The sequence below is a fragment of the Bos indicus genome, chromosome 12, assembly GCF_029378745.1.
Source record: "Bos indicus isolate NIAB-ARS_2022 breed Sahiwal x Tharparkar chromosome 12, NIAB-ARS_B.indTharparkar_mat_pri_1.0, whole genome shotgun sequence".
Classification (NCBI taxonomy): Eukaryota; Metazoa; Chordata; class Mammalia; order Artiodactyla; family Bovidae; genus Bos; species Bos indicus.
In genome coordinates this window covers 19,071,150-19,078,487 of record NC_091771.1, presented here as the reverse complement: position 1 = coordinate 19,078,487, position 7,338 = coordinate 19,071,150, and the positions used below count along the sequence as shown (strand labels likewise).

At 43.2% G+C, this 7,338-nt stretch overlaps 1 protein-coding gene across 1 annotated transcript in view; it reads left to right on the top strand.

Annotated features, from left to right (window-relative positions):
- The first annotated feature begins 6,507 nt into the window (after positions 1–6,507).
- The window catches only part of RCBTB1 (RCC1 and BTB domain containing protein 1), a 73,991-nt gene continuing 73,160 nt past the window's right edge, over positions 6,508–7,338 (top strand). Inside the window, exon 1 of the mRNA XM_019971302.2 lies at positions 6,508–6,527. The gene's annotated coding sequence lies outside the window, so the exon portion shown is untranslated. The remainder of the gene's footprint in view (positions 6,528–7,338) is intronic.

Here is a 7,338-nt window from a genome sequence, read left to right as displayed (position 1 = left end):
TGTGTTGTTGGAAGAGGGTGTTTGCTATGACCAGTGCGTTCTCTTGGCAAAACTCTATTAGCCTTTGCCCTGCTTCCTTCTGTACTCCAAGGCCAAACCTGCCTGTTACTCCAGGTGTTTCTTGACTTCCTACTTTTATTAATTAATTTTACTATTTTTAATTTATTTTATTAATTAATATTAGATATTATTAATATCATGACTCTTAATAATCGACCAGGTGGATTCAGGGGAGGAAGGGGAAGGTTATTCTGGAAAATGTCTTTTCTTGGCTCCAACACTTTGTGATATTTGAATGCTTTTGCTCATGCCTATTCCCAGTTTTCTCTAATGAAATGCTATCTATCTTAAAGTCTCGATTAAATGTTGCATATTCAGTCAAAGACTTCCAAGGCATCCTGGTTGGAAATGATCCTAGTTACACTGAACTGTAACATTTATACAATACAAGCCTCTTCACCTTTGCTGTCTTCTACAGTAGGATGGCATCACCGACTCGATGGACGTGAGTTTGAGTAAACCCTGGGAGTTGGTGATGGACAGGGAGGCCTGGCATGCTGCAGTTCATTGGGTCGCAAAGAGTCAGACACGACTGAGCGACTGAACTGAACAGTAGGGTTTGGCATCCCTGGTGGTCCAGTCAGTAAAGAATCCACCTGCCAATGCTGGAAACATGGGTTCCATCCCTGGGTCAGGAGATCCCCTGGAGAAGGAAATGGCAACCCACTCCAGTATTCTTGCCTGGGAAATCCCATGGACAGAGAATCCTGGCAGGCTACAATCCATGGGGTCGCACAAAGTCAGACACGATGTACTCACTGAACCTCTACCACCACAGTAGAGTTTATTTTCAGGTGGATTTATATAGCTTCAGTTCAGTTCAGTTCAGTCGCTCAGTCGTGTCCGACTCTTTGCAACCCGATGAATCGCAGCACGCCAGGCCTCCCTGTCCAACACCAACTCTCGGAGTTCACTCAGACTCACATCCATTGAGTCAGTGATGCCATCCAGCCATCTCGTCCTCTGTCGTCCCCTTCTCCTACTACCCCCAATCCCTCCCAGCATCAGAGTCTTTTCCAATGAGTCAACTCTTCATATGAGGTGGCCAAAGTACTGGAGTTTCAGCTTCAGCATCATTCCTTCCAAAGAAATCCCAGGGCTGATCTCCTTCAGAATGGACTGGTTAGATCTCCTTGGAGTCCAAGGGACTCTCAAGAGTCTTCTCCAACACCACAGTTCAAAGGCATCAATTCTTTGGCACTCAGCTTTCTTCACAGTCCAACTCTCACATACATACATGACTACTGGAAAACCATAGCCTTGACTAGACAGACCTTTGTTGGCAAAGTAATGTCCCTGCTCTTCAATATGCTTTCTAGGTTGGTCATAACTTTTCTTCCAAGGAGTAAGCGTCTTTTAATTTCATGGCTGCAGTCACCATCTACAGTGATTTTGGAGCCCCCAAAAATAAAGTCTGACAATGTTTCCACTGTTTCCCCATCTATTTCCCATGAAGTGATGGGACCAGATGCCATGATCTTCGTTTTCTGAATGTTGAGCTTTAAGCCAACTTTTTCACTCTCCTCTTTCACCTTCATCAAGAGGCTTTTTAGTTCCTCTTCACTTTCTGCCATAAGGGTGGTGTCATCTGCATATCTGAGGTTACTGATATTTCTCCCGGCAATCTTGATTCCAGCTTGTGCTTCTTCCAGCCCAGTGTTTCTCATGATGTACTCTGCATGTAAGTTAAATAAGCAAGGTGACAATATACAGCCTTGACGTACTCCTTTTCTTATTTGGAACAAGTCTGTTGTTCCATGTCCAGTTCTAACTGCTTGCTTCTCCCTAATTAGACTATAAACTACCTGGTAAGAGAGACTGTGTTTTTCTTTTTTCTTTTTTTTTATTTTGTATTGCCACCAGGAAAGAGTAGAGTATTGTGCAAATAATTATTGATACTTGACTCATTGGTGAAAAAAAAAGCCCCAAGTAGTAAATGAGATTCCTTCTAGCATTTTTTTTTTCTTTTGGCCACTGTGCAGCATGTGGGATCTTAGTTCCTGGACCAGGGATGGAACCTGTGCCCCCTGCATGGGGAGCATGGAGTCTTAACCAGGACCACTAGGGAAGCACCCCTCCCCAACATGTTGGTATATATCTTTCATGGAGTTTTATAAGAATGAAGAACAACAACTGAGCACTAATTCATTGTTGAGGGACAAGAGTGGCAGATGTGGGTATTTTATGGTCAGTGGTTTTGGTTAGAGGAAATTTATAAAGAATAAATTAGTACCTGATTTTCCATTTTGAAACAAGGATGATTTTATATATACTAGTTAAACTTATTTTGGTTATTTGTGGGGGTTTTTTGGTCATTTTTTCTTTTTTTCATATTTGCTTAAGATGTTTTCCTTAAAATTTTTTAAAGTTATAGGTGAAATTAACATTGTATATGCATCATAAGGAACTTAGAATATTTAATTCTGAATCGGCCTTTCATCTTCAATTTGATTGCTGTGTAGTATTCTAGTTTCACCCTGTGCTTTATCCTCTAAAAATTAGTAATTTTCTATAAGTATTGTTTACTTAGATTTACCAATGTAATCTACTAATTTCTTTACTCATTATTGATTCTTGTATTCGAATCCGTCCTCCTTGATTTATTTTTCTTCTTTTTGCAAGGGTCTGTGAGTGGAAAATTTGCTTAGTCTTAATTTGAATGCGTCTGTAGTTTTTTATCTTTATTATCTCCCTCCTCACTGTCAATTATCACCTGTGACGGTTTAGGTGACTTACCCAGTGGAGGGACTCAGACTCTCAAAACTCATGAGTTCCCGTTACTGTTTATCACGCCCTTCTCAGGCTGTACCCACTGCTCTTGTCCATTTGTCGTCAGAATTTCCCAGGACAGTAGTAAGAGAGGTTCAAGTTGATTATCTGGGTGCCCCAGTACAGGCTTCCCTGGTGGCTCAGACAGTTAAGAATCCGCCTGCAACGTGAGACAGCTGGGTTCGATCTCTGGGTTGGGAAGATCTCCTGGAGAAGGGAATGGCAACCCACTCCAGTATTCTTGCCTGGGAAAACCCACGGACAGAGAAGCCTGGCGGGCTATAGACCATGAGTCGTAAAGAGCGACTGAGCAACTAAGCACAGCACAGCACATTGTGTAACAGCAGAACATAGCTCCACTGCCTCTTGGTGATTAGTTACCCTCACCAGGACCTTACTCTTGCCTGGTGGTCCCTGACACAGGGGCCCAAAGTGCCTGAGCGGTGGTGTAGCTTAAAGATCAGTGAAGACTCTTGCTGTGTTCCCTGGTAGAAATGTTCCCCCTCTGGGAACCAAGACCTGGGAACCAAGCCTGTAGTTACAGTTGTGAGGATGAGAAAGCAGAAATTCCCCACATGGGTCACCAGAATCAATGGTAAATAGGGCCACTCCCTATTGGATCTCATTGGATCTCATTTCCAGGTTTCCTATTGAGGATAACAGCACCACATAATGGTGATCGATTTAGAGCATTTTACATCCTGGAGGGGGTAGCACCCTGTCCTCATAGGGTATCATCTCCAAGATGGCAATTCAGCCAAGCTTTTGGCCGGCTGTTCTGTTGTTGACCAGGCCAGTCGCTTCAGGGTGCTATACCATGGGATAGGTCCACTGGATTCCATGCCCTTGTGCCCACTGGCCCGCCTCCTTGGCTATAAAGTGGTTCCTGGATTGGATTTCATATTTAAGAAGCTCTTTCATCTGACTAGGGACAAGGAAGCAATTCTAAACAGTGTGTTGGGTCACTTGTATACGCAAAGGTGATCTTGTGTGGGAGTGGTGTTGACACCACGAGAGCAGCAGTCTCACGCCTGGTCTCATGGCTGGTCCAGGGAGCGAAGCAGGTTTTATCTTTTTATGCCACCTGTTCAGCAAAGCATCTGCTTCAGCGCAGGGGAAGATATGAATCAGGGGAGCCATCTCCTTCAGCCAGGGCTAAGGTGCTTGTTTATTTAACGTGTTTGCGTGAGGGTCACAGGGAATTCGTCTGGTTCCTGGGGTGAGGGTGAAAGGGAATTAGAATTAAAATTCTTTTCCAGGTCTCCATTACCACTTCTTTCAAGCTTTTCTCCCCATTGTTTGCCATGTTTTTTCATCCCAACTGTAAGAGCAGAAATTATCCCCAAGGTAGTTTGATAATAAGGACTAAGGTTGTAGAGCTTGTTGTCACTGATCACATTCACCTGCTTGGTTAAGCTCATTGAAGAATCTCCCTCTAGATAAATTCTACCTTTTATTACATTTGCACAATCCTAGAAATTATGTCATCTCAAGTCTCAAAAACAATGATGTTGTTTTGAGAATGCCAGACAGATTTTCTGACTGTGTATTATATAAACAGGTAAGCAATCTTATATAGTGATCTAAATGTTCCCTAGTTAACCTTTATAAGAGTTGGTGGTTCTCTGGTTTATTTCTCTGAATCTTGACTAACCACGAGAAGAGAGAGGCAGAGAAGAAAAGGCGGAGACTATCTGAGTGCTCCCAGCTGTTTTCATTCTCTCAGGAGAAATAATATTCAAGTATTTAAGGAAGTAAGTGAAATCCCTTTTAATTTTGCTTGCTGAATATCAAGAACTTCCCAGTGACCTGTGAAAGACACGCGTCCACCTAGGGAACCTTTAGAAGACTTCCTTGGCCAAGAAAATTGTGTAAGAGGTGCATTTAGTCATGCATTAGATAGCCCAGCTGAAGGAAGTGGGGCTGGTTTGGCTGACCCACGCCTGACCCAAATGACACTTGGAGTAGAGGAGCACAGTGGAGGGGGAGGGGGTAAACAAAAGATGGTGTTCGGAGTTTGCATTTACCGAGAGATTAACTTTTGAAACGAAATTCTGCAGCCTCCGAGAGTGCTTAGAATGGCTCTCCTACGTCCCATCCCACCTTAACCTTACATTAACTATATTTCATTAGTTTACTGACAGACACTTCTTATCAGCATAGTCCTATATTAGCACAAACACCGGGATGGGGTATTCCCTGCTGCCCCCACCTCTGGAGATAAGTGCCCAGTTTCTTCCTTAAAGAACTACTGGTAAATGGAGTTCTTTTGCCCTGCAGGCAAATTTAGAGGGCCCTAAGATAATTTCTTTTGGAACAAGTAATTTTGCTGTTTTTAGGTAACAGTTACAGAGAGCTTTTGGAGCTGGAAAAAAAGAAATCACCCAGCAACAGGGCACAGGCTAATTTTAGGTGAAAAGACTATAATTTGTCTGATGGTAACTTACTAAATCCAATAAATAGTCCTAATAAATATCTGATTCTTTCAAGTACCTTAACGTTAACCTAATTAGGTGTCCTTTGTTCCGGGTGTAAACAAGGTCATCGAGTCCAGCTATGCAGGGTGACTCCCTTTTCTTAAATAAATAACACAGTTTCAGGCCTCCCTATCTTTGAACACATTGCTCTCTCTTCTGGAAGGGCTTTCCTTCCCTTCTTCATCTAACTACTTCCTGTCCACCTGAATTTGGTCAAACTTTTTTCTTAACCCCCTGTCTAATTCTTGGTGCCTCATTTGTGTTCATTTAGCATTCCGTATCACACTTTCATCTTGGACTGGAATAACCAAACTACACCTTCTTTGAGATCCACAAGCGGTCTTACTAAACTTTTCATTCTCTCCACAAGCGGTCTTACTAAACTTTTCATTCTCCAAGATTCTGCAAACACAGCATCTGGCCCATGATAAGCAGTGAGTGCTCAGGAAATATTGATAACCCAAACCCCAAACTCCCATTTTTTTCTCAAACACGTTTTACAGAGAAACTGACTTCAGGGTCTTTGAGGAAAGTAGACCTCTTTTAGAATACTCAATGAGTGGCTGCTACCTTGGGGTCAAGCCACTTCATTCAGTGCAGATTGAGGGTCTTTATATAAACCTTCACTCCGTGGTATTGAGGAGCTACCACACTGATCATCACTCAGGGGATACTGAGGGCATCAAAGTAAGCCCAGAAGTCTTGTTTTAAAAGAGTTTATAATCTAGGAAAGAAGACAGGGATAATTTACTTCTTACCAGAATTGAATGGAACCTTCCTGAGCAATGTGAGATTTACGTATCAGAATAGGTACACTGTCCTAGAAACTACAGCTGACACCTCTGCGTGAACTTCAGTTGCTGCTTCATCAGGGGGAGGATGCAGGGTAGGAAGACAAGAGTGGGTTTTGACCTGGATTTTGAAAGATGAGTAGGAGACTGATACATACTGATACGGGTTGTTAAAGATAACAAGAACTGGACCGTGGTTAAGGAAGTAAGAACAATAGTTTATTCAGCAACTACTGCAAAGCGGAAAACAAACCTCACTATAGAACTGGACTCAATTCCCTTGTGGCAATAGCTTGTGATCAAAATCTGTTTTTACTTCTTTAACTACTGCTGGGCTCTGGTTTTCTTTATGGGAGAAGAGGGCATTCAGGGAATCTCAGACTGAGGCCAAAGAATGAACAAAGAGGAGTAAAGCAACTTGGGGAAAACAGTAAGTAATCCAAAGAAAATTGAGCAGTCAAGGGAAGCAGGAATTCTCTGCAGCCAGAGCATCGAGTCGTGTTGAGTTAGCTCTGGAAGATGAGGAAAAGTAGGCATCTTTTAGTAGATTAGCTGAGCTGTTTGGTGATGCTTAAAAAATGGTATGTTTTCCTATTTAAACGGGAAAAGTAAGTTTGAACAAAATTGCTTGGAAAGTTATGTTGTGCCAAGAAGTTGGGACTTTATATTGTGGAGCCAGAGAGTTTCCCCAGAGCTGCGCAGTACTTTATAAAGGTGACTGCAGTCTCCATGCCTTTCCAGGTGGCTCGGTGGTAAAGAATCCGCCTGCCAATGTAGGAGATACGAGTTTCGGATACCTGGGTGGGGAAGATTCCCTGGAGAAGGAAATGGCAACCCACTCCAGTATTCTTGCCTGGAAAATTCCATGGACGTGGCAGGGGTGGGGTGGGGGCTACAGTCCAGGGGGTCACAAAGAGTTGGACAGTCTGGACTACTGAGCATGCACGCGCGCACACAAACCACAGACCTGGTCACAACGGATGACAGACTGGATGGAGCAGCAGATCGCATACTCACTTTCGGCCTCAGTTTTTTTTTTTTCATTTATAACAAAAATAAACAAAGAGACTTTTGCCATCTTAGGTCCCTTCCCATCCTGACAGCCTGCATCCGAGGTACCTCTGCCTTCCTTCCATTACCCGGGCCCTGTACCTCCTCCCTCCCTGCTTCCTTCTGATCTTGGTGCAGGGGCTACTTTCTCTATTCCTGGGCCTTAGGTGCTTGTCCACCGGTAGATTAAA